At 37.7% G+C, this 15,224-nt stretch overlaps 1 long non-coding RNA gene across 1 annotated transcript; it reads left to right on the top strand.

Moving 5' to 3' along the window:
• Positions 1 to 10,318: 10,318 nt before the first annotated feature.
• LOC124159868 lies at positions 10,319 to 12,905 on the top strand. Its single transcript, XR_006865037.1, has 2 exons — positions 10,319 to 10,687; positions 12,747 to 12,905. It is a non-coding gene; the product is annotated as an uncharacterized LOC124159868 (long non-coding RNA).
• The last annotated feature ends 2,319 nt before the right edge of the window (positions 12,906 to 15,224 follow it).

Raw genomic sequence — 15,224 nt, 5'->3', positions numbered from 1 at the left:
AATTTTGCCCTCGTAATGCTCTCATAAAACCGGGAGTTTTAAAAGCAATATATCCGTTATACCGGGGAAATAATCATGCCCGTCGCATTATGACAAGGCGCAAAAGATCCAGCTACGAATTCTTCGCCATATTCTCCGAAGTATGCTTCGCCCTCGACTCACCTAGAATGGAATCTACTCTCGTCGGGACATCATTGGACACAGCCGGAATATTGGGCATTGAGACTGCCTTAGAACCCAATCGTTCCGGTGGTGTATTGGGTAAAGTATCATGCTACTAATCAGAGGTTACACGGATTAAGTCCCAGTGACGGATGACTTGATGCTGCACACACACACTTTAAACTTTTTTCTGATCTTAAAACTTCGCAATACCTATCACAAGGTCCATAGGGTGTTGCATGGCTATTAAATTCTTACGCGCTTACTTATTAGTTGAATTTAAACCACTATATTGCATAACAATTTGGGCAGTTGACTGTGGAATGAATTTTGACTACCATTTCCTTGACGTCCAACCCCGATTCATGGCCCCAAACCATTAGCTGCATGTGCGATTTGTCATATGCCATATGCTTCTTCTCCCCTTTGAAGGAAAACTTGTATAGAGTTCCTCACAGCAGAATGAAAGCACTTTTTTGAGCCACTTCCGAGAAATCAGTTGTCTGTTTTCAGTTCAGTATTGCAATACTTTGCTCAATATTCTACGCCGAATAATAGTTTCCCGTTATATTGGAACAACTTAGATAACATACTGCAATTGAAGAGAAATGCGAAGCCGCAGAAAAATGTTTTTTCATTTCCGAAGGACCATTTGAAAAGATAAAAATGCAACAAATGTTCAATGGCAATATAATGTTTCTATTTACTTCAGAATAGGGTTTATTGAGTTAGTTCGTATGAAACAGAAGCCATGATATTGTAACGATCCTTTTACCTCTTCGCAGAAATTCTTGCAAGTTAGTTAGATCCATTCATAATCCTTTTTTCATAGGGCCTCGGAGGTAGAAATTCATTTCCTAATATTTTGTTTGCTCGCCATAACTATAACTTCTTCACGAAATTTTTTTTTTTTTTTTTTTTTTTTTTTGAGCTGGTGAGGTAGTTAAGGGAGCCCATGCCTTAAAGGCTTAGTCTGCTGTTGAGGTAAAATGAGTTTTTGGGCCATGCGTTACCGGTTATTGAGTGATTCCTAACTGGATCTGATTAATCTTGAGTTTTTAAATTATTTACAATTTCAGACCTTTAATTTTGTAAAATAAATATTCGAGCTAGGAATTGATTTTCCCATTCATTTCAATCTCTCTAACAATCCAAGTTCTTTTCGTGTGTATAGTAATCTTTTCCTATCTTCTCTAAAATTTCCCTATTAATGCTTCTTGGGATTGAAAAGTCGTCATTAAATTTCTAAAAATGATTTTATGCTTTCTTTTCTCGTATTATTTACATGAAATCTCTAACAACATCCGGGCGATTTGAATCCCTCCATGAAGTTGCAATTTGGATAATATTTGGCCATGACCGTCGGGGACTGATTTTTAGTCAAGCTTTTAAGCCTTTGCGCCATGAGATATCCTGGTGCCTTCTTCAAACCACTTTCCTACCTCCGATGTTTACAGTACAGTAACAGTATTTTTCCTGGCGACATATGGGTTTTGGAGTTTCTGCATTGCATCTTGTGACCGTTTACCAGGGTTTTTTGGCTGCATCCGATTTCGGGTTAGAAAATATGCATTTAGCTATTAATCCTGCTGCTAATTAATCTGTTTTCCGTCACCTATTCTTTATCGTTTCCCCTATAAAGGCCGCACCGCATTTTCGATGAACATTTTTGCGGTTCACGGTGGATGGTTTGAGGCATAACTTATCCTAAACATTGTTGGCAATGGAGTTTTTCTTACTATTTCTCTCTTGTACTGTTGCCGTATCATCTAAAGTTAATGTGTAGTTGTTAAGCTTACAATGAAAAACTAGGTAATCTGTCCATCATTTACACCAAGTATGGCAATTTAAGATTAATTAACTGCATCCCTCCATCTTTCCCTCTCCAAAGACAGTTTCTTAAGTTCCTCGAGTTTCTTTTTCCTTGCTTCTTTCTTTATATGACAAAACCATTTTTCCTCTTGGTCTTCCTATGGATTTTTTTCCTTCATAATGTACATTCAACATAATGATATTTGAAGGAATCCATGAATACTTCTTAGTAAATCTGGAGAGTGAATATTCAGTAAATGGCTGTTGAATACTTATATAGTATCAAAAAATAGTTGTCTTGCCCTAGGGTGAACTCTTGTGGTCCTAAGATTGTGTATTAAACTCAGAAAATTCTAAATGCTGTCTCATTCACCAAGAGCTACCATAATATGTTATAATTTTTTCTAAACCATAGCCTATTTTAATATGTGTCGAAATGAATTGCAATTTAAAGAGAATTTTAAGTCTTCATTCGATTCAAATAAGCCAATTGAGCGGTAAAATTGATTTTAATTGAATTATATTTTTCACACCACATAGTTGGTAAGTAGAAATTTCAAATAGACCATCTATTATGCCCACAGATTTCAGATACCACCACATACGTCGATTTTTTTATTTATCTTTTTTTTTGCTTTATTTGTCAATCTATTTGACCGTAGCCCTCAATTCTATTCACTTCATCAGATGGGTGTAAATATTACTGAGTATAGCCTACTTCTCTTAGGCGAGTATGTTATTGATTTTAACGGTGGATTATTCTTACCTCATAATGTAAGTGCATCTCAGGAAAAGTAGGCAATTAGCATTACCTTTACAATGCAACGCAGATTTTTTCCCCCTGTACCTGATTTAAATTAGGGTTTTCATTAATAGGACAAGCTAGAATTTTACTTATGCTGTTTAGATGCGTGATTACAAAATGTCTAAAAAAAGGGTCTTTATAGGAAGAGAATTCCAGAGGCGCATTTGCACATTTAGTTGGCATGTGCAGCAACCACCAGAAAACTTGATTTCCATTCTTTCTCCTTGGTAGCACCACTTGAAGACATTTTTAAGGATTCAAAACACGTCAATATCTTTCGGAGGATATTGTGAAGTTTTCTTGTCACGTGCATATGTAAGCCGACTTTCAGAAATACAAAAAATACCCCTGCCCAGCATACCTCTTTCATATACAATGTTTTCGAATATATTGACCCAAATATTTCTTAGGTTTACTGCCACTTGTTATGCAGGATATGTTCAACCCTGTTTGCCCATCTGTAGTTAAAGTTTTCATTTTGTGGAATCTTTATTTATTAATTTTATACTCTCTCATAAATCTTTATTTTATCACTTCAATGCAACTTTACTTATTTGCGAAAAACAAAAATTTTAGGAATTAAGTTAATTTGAGAAAATGTTTAGAATAGATGACTTTTAAATGATAGATCCCCGACCTTTTGGCCAATTAATTTAATTTTGCCCACTTTTTTCTGGAATTCAGTTTTTAATCGGAGGATTGCCACTAATGACTGTGCTTTTGAATTTTTGATAACCTTTTAAAAACATACAGAAATCCGAAGGCTAGTTTTCTCTTCCAACTTTGAAAAATAATCAAAAATGATGAAAACTGCTGTTGAATGATTTTTCACTGTGAAATATTTCCGCAATATTTGTATTAAATCGTGGGAAAAATAACTCAAGATTAAACAGATCAAAAAACAGAATCGAACTACTTTTGAAAGTAAATACAAGATTTTATTGAGAATAGGAGATTTTGAGAGATTTGTTAGTCAATTATCTACTTTGATAGACTATCCGTCACCAAGGTAATCCCTTGGATGCAGGAAATGTTTAGTCACTCATTTATTCAATTTCCAACTAACCGAAAGACCATAACGTTGAAGTATTTTTTCGTTTAAATATGGGTAAAATATTTTTTATTTTATTTTCCATTGGGAATTATCATTTTTTCTTTCCAAATAAGACCTTGATCTTAACGAAAGACTATGAAAGAAAAATAAAACACAAGAATGGAAAATCTGCTTATTCATTAGAACGCAAAAAGCAATCTATCAAAAGCTATCGGCTTCAGTTTTCTCTGAAATAAATTCATCATCAACATCATTAACATCTTAAAAGTCTTCTCAGTATCAGAATGTATCAAAACTGTTATTGCCTAGGTAATGTGCCCCTTCTTCGACCCCATTGACCCAAGCTGATGCTCGTTTAGAGGCTGTTTTAATGCCCCGTGAAGGCTGTGGCTTTATATCATCATTGAAGGAATTACGGTAAACATTTTTACATATGTTTGGAAAATTAAAAAGGCCGGAATGACCTCCCTCATTTCTAGGCATCTTTCCGCTCAGACTCAAGGCTTCAATATATGCTTACATCGTTCTATGCTTCATTGCCCGCTTACCAAAACCTACCTGATGCAAAAGGTGCACTGAGATTTAGATGAAGAGAAATTTGCGAAGGATCTTCTAGCCTCGTATATATAACCTCTATGTATGTAGGTGTGTGTGTGAACCTATTTAGTTAGTTATATATATACTGTAGTTATAGTTACCTTGTTTTTCTTACATATAGTAATGCACATTTTTGAGTTTTCTTCTGCTTAATTTCACATGATTTTTTTATATTTTAGGTCTGAATTCTTTTTGTTTTGTGACTAACGTCGGCTTTCCATTAAGGAAAACGTCAGCCAATAAAAATATTTCTGGCTACACTACAAGTTCTACAATTCCGATAGATTAGGAACATTCCCTACTGAACTCAGTTATTTTAATCATCGAGTGTGAAAACTTTAGCGTGAGAAAGTAGACTGCTGACCATAATTCGTCTTAATTGTTATTCATATGATTTCAAAACGTGGTTTAGGAGTCTGGTATTTTTTTTCCGAAAATGCTTGATGTTTCTAATAGAAGATAAAACCTGCTTTAAAATGTTGATTTCCGTCACTTTAACCTCGGTATATGGTCTCGTGAGTTGACTGAGACAATGAGACATCCTCTGCATGCATTCGTGAAATGAGAGAGAGTCAAGAGATGGATTAACATTTACAAAATTGAAATATTCTGAATAGCTTAGAAATATTTTGAAGCAATCTAAATCAAGTCATTATCTGAAACTCGTTGCCTTAATGTGTTTCCTTAGTAAGTGAAATTCACGGAGCAAAGGGAAGAAGGTACACGCTTATAAAAATTCCGCAGGATATTTTTCGAAGCGATGCTTGCTTTTATAGTGATACCCTGCATATCAAGCTAGAATCCATTTATTCCATTTTGACCTTTAGTATCACAGACACCTGATGGTGTAAAATATTCGATTTAAGTGGTCTTTGCGGATGTTTTGCATTCCTGTGGAAATTTTACGAAGCTTTTGCTCTTCCTATGAGATGAAAATTTCATGACTTTTTAAAATTAATAATTCAGCCTTTCTATCACTGGATTTAGGCTAATTATTCGAAAATCATCCTCTTTCCGACGTTTTTCACCTTAACTTGGACATTTTCAGGGATAGAGAAGTTATATCTGTTAAAAAATAAAACTGAAACTCGTTGAAAACTTAATCGAAAGTAATTGAAAAAAATATCTCAAATAAATGTGCAAAACAGGAAGATAGTCTAATTCTAATAGCAACAAAGTTACGTTGTTAATCTTATTCCCATTTGAAATTTCCTCAGCGTGGAGCCTGAAGCCATCCTGATTTGAATTATCTTGATGAAAGTAACCCAAGAAGTTCTCAAATTTTTGTTAGTTTAATGTGACGACCAGTTTGGTACGCAAGTCTCTGAGGCTAAAGCGGCAGTTTTATTCCTTCCTTGCTTTCTTTGTCATCCACACACTCCATCTGGTTTTAGCGATTCCATTGCACACATCCTTCATTTTTATATATATTTATTATTATTTTTTACTGACTCCATTTCCATTTCATTTTTTCATGTGTTTTTCTTCAATTGGAAACAATTCACACTTACGGCCCCTTTTTTCTCAATCTTTCCTTGCCCTTTCATAAAGAGTTTTTTCCCCTTTGGCTTAAGCTATGTTTTGTGCCTTGATCTCGAAGGTATTGCTGGCTGTGACAGGCCATTTTTACATAATCGTCAACGACATAAAAAACTCTTTCTTTGATTGAAATTTCACTTCTTTTTCCTCCATAGTACCAAAGTTATGAAGTCATAGTTTTTTGGCTACTATAAGTAGAATTATTAAACCAAAAATTGATTATTTTCCTTATTTGATAGAGTTATCTATTTAAACACAAAAGGATTCTCTGGAAAACTCTTTCGAATAGGTGTATGGGTAAATTTTCTGAATGTAAAACTTTTTCGTATGCAGCATCATAATTTTTCTGGTTATCATTAAAGTGACCACTGAATTATCCTACCAATCTACATCTACATCTACATAATACCCTGCAAGCCGCCTAAAAGGCGTGTGGCAGGGGGTGTTAGGACACCAGCCGTTTACAGCTATAAAAAAAAAAAAAAAAAAAAAAAAAGAAGTGCTCTAACGAGGTTGGGACAAGCGTTTATTAAAGTCCTTTATTGTTCGGGGGAAAAACGAATTCCCATATCTATCCGTTCGGCAAAAAATCTCTCTTAATTTATCGCTTCTGTCGGACCTGGAAATATAGTGTGGCTCTAAGATTATATTCTCTGTGTCGCTCTTAAAGATATCCATTCTTAATTGTTCAAGCAATCTAAGCCTAGCGCGCAGCCTCCGAGTCTCCAACGGCTCCCAGCCTAATTCGCTTAACATCTGGGTAACACTGTCTGTACGCCCGTAGCGGTTTTTGACGAAACGCGCAGCCTTCCTTTGTATCTTATTCAGTTCGCGGATTAAGTCTTTCTGCACTGGATCCCATACACTCGCTGCATATTCAAGGTGCGGTCGGACGAGAGCGAAATAGCACCTTTCTTTTACTTTCTCATCCGAAAATCTTCCCACAATACGCTTGACGAATCCTAATTTCTTCAGGGCTATGCCGCAAATATTCTTTATATGTGTTCCCCACGTGAGGTTCGAGGTTATCGTAACTCCCAGGTACTTCACTTCGTCTGTTGCCTTTATGTTAATGCCATCCACTGCATAAACATTGTTAGTGTTGGATGAATTCCGCAAGAAATGTACCGCCATGCATTTGCTCAGATTGAGTTCGAGTCCCCACTCTTGACTCCACAAATGAACGTTGTTTAAGTCCGATGATAGAATTTCAGAGTCAGAGTGATCACTAATTTCGCGATAGATGACAGCGTCGTCAGCAAATAAACGTATTTTACTGCTAATGCGGGAGCAGAGATCATTAATGTATATAATGAACAACAGGGGGCCGATTACGCTTCCTTGTGGAACACCTGATGTAACTTTTACAACATCAGAGCTAATTCCGTCAAGAACTACTCTTTGTTTACGATCTCTGAGAAAGTCGCGTATCCAGTTTACAACTGTTTCGTTTAATCCGCATGACTGTAATTTGTATAAAAGTTTGTTGTGAGGTACAGTGTCGAAAGCTTTCTTAAAATCTAGAAATAGTGCGTCAACTTGTCTTTTCGATTCACCAGATTTTATAACGTCGTGAAGAAAGAGCGCGAGCTGTGTTTCGCAGGATCTATTTTTTCGGAATCCGTGCTGACAGTCATGGAGGAAGTTACGTCTGTCCAAGATAGTCATGATATTACTAACAACGATATGTTCAAGTATCTTGCCTATAATTGATGTTAGTGAAATTGGCCGGTAGTTGCCTGGGTCATTTCTGTTTCCCTTTTTGAAAATGGGTGTAACGCTTGCAATTTTCCAGTCGGGCGGTAACTTCCCTTCAGGGAGTGACTTCTTGAATATGATCTCTAAGTAAGGCGCGATCTGTGGAGCTAACTCTTTGAGGACACGCGCGGGTATTCCCTCCAGACCCGGAGATTTACTATTCTTAATCGATTGTAGTTGTTTAGTTATCCCATCACGTTTTATAGATATTTCTTCCATCAAATCCTCAGTATATGGGATGTCTACATTGAATTGAGTATCGTCAGTAGTGTATACACTTTCGAAGTGGGCATTTAAAGTGTTAGCTTTGCCAATATTTTCGGTGACAAGTTTACCATCTTTATCAAATAACGAATCTACGGTTGAATGTTTTCCCTGAAGCTCTCTCGCGTACGACCAAAAGGATTTCGGATTTTCGTCGAGTAATTCACCAAGTACTTTTTTCTTAAACTTTTGCATTGCAGTTCGCATTGATTTCTTGGTTATTGAGCGTTGAGCAGTGTAACTTTCTTTAGCTTCAAGTTCCTTCGATTTATTACGAGACGTGATGGACTTTCTGTACAAGTTGTATAGTTTTCTCTGTTTCCTAAGTTCTCTTCTGACATCGTTATTGTACCAGCGAGGTTCCTTATTATCACATTTCAGTTTTTGCGGAATATGTTCGTTGATTCCTTGGCGCAGAATTTCTAAGAAACGTGTCCATATTACATCTGTGCTTTGGTACTTTGATGTAACAACGAATTTTTTGTAGGAGTCATTAAGCATCTCGCCAAATTTAGTGAAGTTACATTTATCGAATAGGTAAATATTGCGTTTTGGTTTTACGGCTGACACCACATCAACTTTTAACGTCGCAAAGATTACTCTGTGGTCGCTTATACCGTCAATAATATCGACTTGTTTTATCAACTTAGGGTGGCTTACTGCTAAAAGGTCTAATAGCTTGTTTCCTCTCGTAGGTTTGTCAACTACTTGGGCGAGAGAGTGAATTGCAAGTATGTTGAGTAATACCTCGCTGATTTCTTTATTCCTTGAATTCGGTTTTACAGTGTAAGTATCCCAGTTTATGGATGGAAGATTAAAATCTCCCCCGATTACTATTACACCTTTACTGTCTCTTTGAGTAAATGCGGATATTTGATTTTCTAGAAGGTACATAATATCGACTTCGGAGTTCGGCGGTCTATAAAAAGAGCAAACATGAATACTCCTTTTGTTTCGTTGTTTAATTGTACACCATACGCTTTCAATTTCGTTGTCAATTATTTCGTGGGCGGCGCTTTGTAAATGGGATTTAACTGCAATAAAAACTCCGCCACCTGTTTTATTGCGTCGATCGCATCTGTAAATTTTATATTCTGGAGGAAAAACTTCGCTGTCGCTTATATCTTCCGTAAGCCAGCTCTCTGTCCCCATGACCACGTCTGCGTCCTGAAAAATATGCTCGATTTCGGCGCGCTTGTTTTTTACACTACGGCAATTAACTACAACAAGGTTAATGTCATATTTTGTAGTTAGAGTTTCGGTTGGTTCTTTTCTAGGCTTTTGTATACTCAGCGGGAGAATGTTATTGGCAGTACTAATAATATTTGATATTTTTTCTTTCTCTGGAGCCCGCGTTTTGGGAATTATGACGCTATTGTCCGGCGTTAACGCTTCTAAGCTTACTTTCTTGTAAATTCCGCATTGCGGATTTCCTCGGAGGCTACGTTCAATTAAATCTTTGATAACCCCGCTAGATGACCTACCCTCTAGTCTAAAAAATACCTACAGTGCTCAAAAATCCTACGAGCCACCCGTTCCGACGCCTCTTTGGAATAATGCACCCCAGACGAATTGAGGGGAGCCCGGCACGATCTAAGCACCGGCCGAAGATCCACAAACTCTGCTCCAATGCTCACACAGAGTTCCCACAGCCTCTTGTTGATCCAGGAAATCCTGTCCCAAACTCGAGGGCCGCAGTCCGTCCGTGGAACAATGCTACAGATGGACAGTCGCATATCGACACCAGTGCCCCTCCGAACGCGTTCCACTTCCGAGCTTAGATCCCTGAAGGAATTTAAGATCTCATCAGCTCTGCGTTCGGAGGCATCATTAGTGCCGACATGGGCCACCACCCGCAGTCTAGAACAGCCCGTGTCCTTCACCGCTGCTTTTACCGCCGCCGTAGTGTGGGATACAAGACCTCCTGGTATATACCAGGAAGAGACCCGTTGGTCCGCTCCGTCTCTCCTTGCCCTCTTCTCCAACTGGGGGAAAATCCGCCGGACGTTGGAACTCCCTAACAGAACAATCCCCGCCCTCCCTCCCCGGCTGCCTCTCGAAGCTGCATCCCTCGCGACAGGGGGTTCCTTCACGACCTCGCCAATTAGCTCCCCGGAATTGTCCTCCGACAAGACCGCGAAGCTGTTGTGAACGGGGATGGGGTTAGCCTTCGCTTCCCCCACTCCCCGACTTGGCCGTGCCACCGCCCCCCGCCCTTGGGGTACAGCCACCCACTCGGGCCTCAGGCTATGAGTAATCCCCCGACCCGAAGACTGCACCGTCCTCTCCAAGGTCTCCGCGCAGGCTACCGCCCCCGAGCATGACCACCTAAATACTCAAGGCCTTCGCACTGAACTTTCTCTTTTCTCTGACGTCACAGGATTGCGGCTGGCGAAAAAACCGGAATCATAGGCACATAGGCGACAGAGCACATGTGAGTAGCGTCAGTTGCGATCCTTGTTGTTGTAGTGTGAGCAAGCGATTTGAGTTTTCAAGCCTTTGTTGTGGTGAAGTTATCAATTTGCTGTGTTTAAAAAGTTTTCAGTATAGTAGGCAAGTGTTGTGTACATCAATATAGTTGTAGTTACGACGGGAGAGAGATAGTGAGTGTTTTCCAGTTTCCCAAGGAAGGACTGAGAAGGAGGTGGATGAATGCCATCCCAAGGAAGGATTATCAACCTTCAAAGCACTCAAGAGTAAGTATTTATTTTTCCCTATTAAAATTAAGCATAGTAAGGTGAATATTTTCTAATAATTGAATTAAATATTTTATACTAGAGGAGTTAAACGTGAGGTAATTGCTGCCATATCGATACATGCATTCTCTTCTCATAAACTTTTTGGGGTTAAATTCTTTCTTGGCTTGATCTTATATTGTTACATGTGCACCGAATAAAGTTATTATATCAACTATGTAGCATCAGGGATTGTACGAATAGAAAGCAGTGAAACGTTTGAGTTAGGAAATGGTCATCTGTTGGTCTCAATTAATTATTGCAGCTTCCTGAACTTATCCTTCGTGAATTCAAAGATTAATTTTTAAATTGATCGTCAAAACGATAGTCATATTGGCCATGTCCTATTGCATTTGTTGCTAACTGTTCTATTTGCAAGAGAAGGATTTTAAAGGTGGTGAATTTTAATAAATTTTAGTCGTTCAAAATCATGGATTAGAATCATTACTATACGCCGAGAAATATTTCCAGCATCATAAAAGTACCGTTGTGATTAAGGTAAGGTTATTTATTTGATCGCATTGTTAGGTGTTAATGTATTTTCAATTTATTAACCGATATTTTCCAGAAAAATAGCTGCGAAAGCAATCCGTGAAGTAAGCTGCTACTCTATAAGGCGGGTGTATAGGTTATTTGTTTGCTTTTTATTTAGTCTTCGCTTCTTTTTTTCTTCATCATATGGATCCTCAAATGTGAATCATCTAACCTTGTCATACACTTCTTTATTTCAATGGCTTGGAATTATTCGCTCTCTCTCTCCCTCTATCAGAATCTACTGTTTCAGCTATGTTTACGTCAATTTCTTGTATCTCAAAGTAAAAAAAAGCTTCGGAAATACTATTCATATTAAATTATCATCAAAATTATATAAAATTTCCTTATTCTTGTCCCATATTCGTAATCCCGTTCATTAGCAAGTGGTTTGGCTTTGCGCTATTTACTGATAAAGTTATATTATGTATTAAAGGGTATTTAATCTGTTCTAACCACATTCCATTATCATCTCGATCCTGCGTATGATGACTGGTGCTCATTCATTACTAAATGCTACTCCTGAAGAATTGTCAATAGTAATTAAATATGTCATCAAAATACACATCGTGATCAATTTGCTACTATTTTTTAAATTTTAAATTTGTGGCTTCATATTTTTTTCTTCGCTATCGTGATCCTCAAATGACATCTTGCCATCCATTTTCTTATTTCTATTAGAAATCAAATTCCTCTCATTCACAGATTTTCAAGTTTTAGGATCCCAAAACATTTATCCTTTCACATTACTTAAAATCGTCATTTTTCCTTTGTCCAATTAATGTCTCTCGAATTTGGTTGTATGCCCCACATCCACATACTCTTGCATCTTTCACATCTGGCTTCATTTCTGTTTTCTCACATCCGATTTCATTTATTGGGTTTTCTTATCTTTGCCTATATTGGGACTTGTGCTCGTAAAATATGCGCAACCAAGCATATCATCAGAATTTTTTTCATTCCAACCTCCATTTTATCAGCAATTTTCTTCCCTCACCAATTAATGTTTTATTTCATTCATGAGTGTGAGTCCTTCGGTGATTGCTCGCCATGGGGTTGCATTGAGCGGCGAATGGTATCAAAATTCCATTTTCTCAAAACTGTCGTTTCCAATGATGATTTAATTTTTTTCATTAAATAAATAAATTCATAATTAAATAATTTTTTTCCAATGAACTTAATTGATGTATGCTCTTTGTTCTCCCTATTTTTAAGAAGCTGCATAAATAGTCAAAAATGAGAAAGAGGGTGCTTTTACTTTTTTGGTAGTCATGATGACTGTCTATTGTGACCCCTAGTAACAAGGATGGATACTTGCCGGTCCAATAAGTTAGTAATTTGTTCAGAATATTTACCTTATTTTATGACAGCATCACGAATCTTTCAATTTATTTCTCTGATATCCATTACTCAGCCAGAAAGCTTAGAAATTTGTTATTCTTACAGTGCTCATAAGTGTCAAAAACTAACAAGATAATCTTTTTTCCAGGGTTGCCATTAAGATGAAATCCTTTGGGAGGCACGACAGGAACTTAACTCATTCGATAAAGTGTTAACTTTGGCAGACAAAACTGATCACATAAACTACTGTTCAAAGATTTGTAAGCTTCTTGATGACATTAAAATAAATGCTAAAAACAATAAAAAATTTAATGACTTTTTTCTATCCAACTGCAATTACTTCATAAGAAGAAAGAGGCACTGAGATACAACTTAGGTGCTGTTAAATCTGATCAATGATTGTTTTCACCCTGATAGATATCAGGCAATTTCCCAAACCCTTCTCGAGTGCTTGTGAATGGGCTGAGTTTAGGGGTATTCACTCTGAAAATTTCACAGACAAGCAAGTGACATTTGGTTTCTTGGTGTCCTCTCTGCTGGTGGTGAGAAATGGAGGTAAATGTTTCACACATTTTTAAATGATTTGGGTAGCAAATGGTCTAGTGTTGTCTGGCTCTGTGGGATGTTGAATCTGATTAATGATTGGTTTCACTCTGATAGATATTCCTAACCCCTTCTAGAGTGCGTCTGAATGTAATGAGTTTAGGGGTTCTTATTCTGAAAATTTCACAAGCCTGTGACAGTTGTGTTCTGTGTATCCTTTACGTAGAACCTGTTCAATAATTCGTTCGATACTGAACAATGTGATTAAACGAGGTATTTTTTGACCCATTTTAAAATCATTAGCACAGGAAGTAGTCTATATATTATCTCTTTTGGTTTCGTTAAACAGACCTCATTGATTTTCTCCGTCGCGATTCTTCCGTACCCTTAATCAACAGATTTTCATCCGTTTTCGAGGTTGGGAAAATTTAAAATGATATTTTAATATCCATAAAAAATCTTACGGTTTCTTAGTGCTAGCCTTGATACCGGGATTAATGCTTTATTTTCCCTTTTCTAATGTTTTTCGTTAACGGTATGGTCATGGATATTAACTTCATAAACAATATCTAGAACTTCATTCTTCTCGTAATTTGGCAAGAATTCCGCTATCGTCTTCATTCGTAAGTTTCATTTTGGTGAATGACTGTAGCGCTAATAGTGCAGTTGAAGTACTTAAATCACTTCTTTAGTCTCTAGTTTAGAGCCGTCAGGTACAGAAATATAGTCTTCCAATACATTAATAATGATCATTGACAATTATTCCGCGCATTGATAATTATTTTGAGGCGAATATGATATTGGAGGATAACTCAAACAAATAATCCAATAGATAAGTAAAGGCATTGTACCGTGAATTTGCCAAAAGATTCATTCCGTGTTTATTCTTGAAGCGTTTCGCAATGTTTTACACCGGCGCCTACCCTCCCAGTCCTCTGGTACGGGATCAGGGTTCCGTGGTCGTTCTCCGGCCGTCCGTCAGCCCCAAAGCTGTGACGTCACAACTCAGTGCGGAGGCCTTGAGTATCTAGGTGGTCATGCCCCGAGCTTGCTCGAGACTCCACCTTGGAATTGCTCGGACCCGTAGAGGGGACGCTACGATCCCCGGACCGTGGGATTTCCACAAAACCCGTTACCCGGGCGTGTATTTCTGCCACCAATTTCTCGAGTTCGGTGACGCGTGCCTCAAGAAGGTCGCTTTTCGCCTTACTCTTGATCTTGGTGACGGAAGATCGGCCAGCCATACTACTCTAGGGGCTTTATCGGCTTAAAAAAACGCTATGAAATTACAGAAATCGATAATAATGATACAAATATTGCGTAAGGGGAAGTTAGTTTTCTAAACGAGTTAGTTAAGACAGGTAATAATGATGAAGAACAAGGGTGAATGATAGAGCTCGCACACAAGTGAAGGATCAAGTAACTTTTAGGAATTAACACTAATACCTTAAATCTATCAATAAGTCCTAATAGTATTATAACTAGGCAATCTTTACAAACAATTAAGGCAACTTGAAATAAGGAAGAGAGAAGAGAAATTAAAAGCAAGTAAGTTGGTCAGCGACTACTTATCCGTTTCCCCGTCGCGTGGCAGGCACAGCAGCAGCTACAGGACCAGGCGGCTTCACAACACTACTTCACTATTACACTTTTACTACTCTTACTACTTCGCAAAATATGAATAGCAGAAGTAAACACTAAAATCACTACACTAAGAAAAACGGAAGTAACGGCGTGAAAGCCCAAAGTGATCGCTGTCGGTCAGTGAAGAACCGGTTTCAGGAGCGCACGGCAAACACAACCTCACTCTACGAGAGCTGGTCAGAGCTGGTCAGAGAACCTTTTTTTCCAATGTGTACCGAGGAAGTTTTTCCTGGAAATGGTACATGACTGCTAAAATATGTAAGCCAATTAAAGCAAATATGTGCCTTTCTTATCTTTGAGCAATATATAGTTACAGCGAAAATGACGAATTATGTTTAAGTTTTTTCTAATCTTTTTCAAATGCTAATATTACCCTGTGACTTTGCCTTTATCAATCTGAGATTAATTCCTTTTTTTCCAAACCCAAGGGTGGAAGCTT

The sequence above is a fragment of the Ischnura elegans genome, chromosome 5 (assembly GCF_921293095.1).
Source record: "Ischnura elegans chromosome 5, ioIscEleg1.1, whole genome shotgun sequence".
In the NCBI taxonomy this organism is placed as follows: domain Eukaryota; kingdom Metazoa; phylum Arthropoda; class Insecta; order Odonata; family Coenagrionidae; genus Ischnura; species Ischnura elegans.
This window is presented reverse-complemented; position numbering and strand designations above follow the sequence as displayed.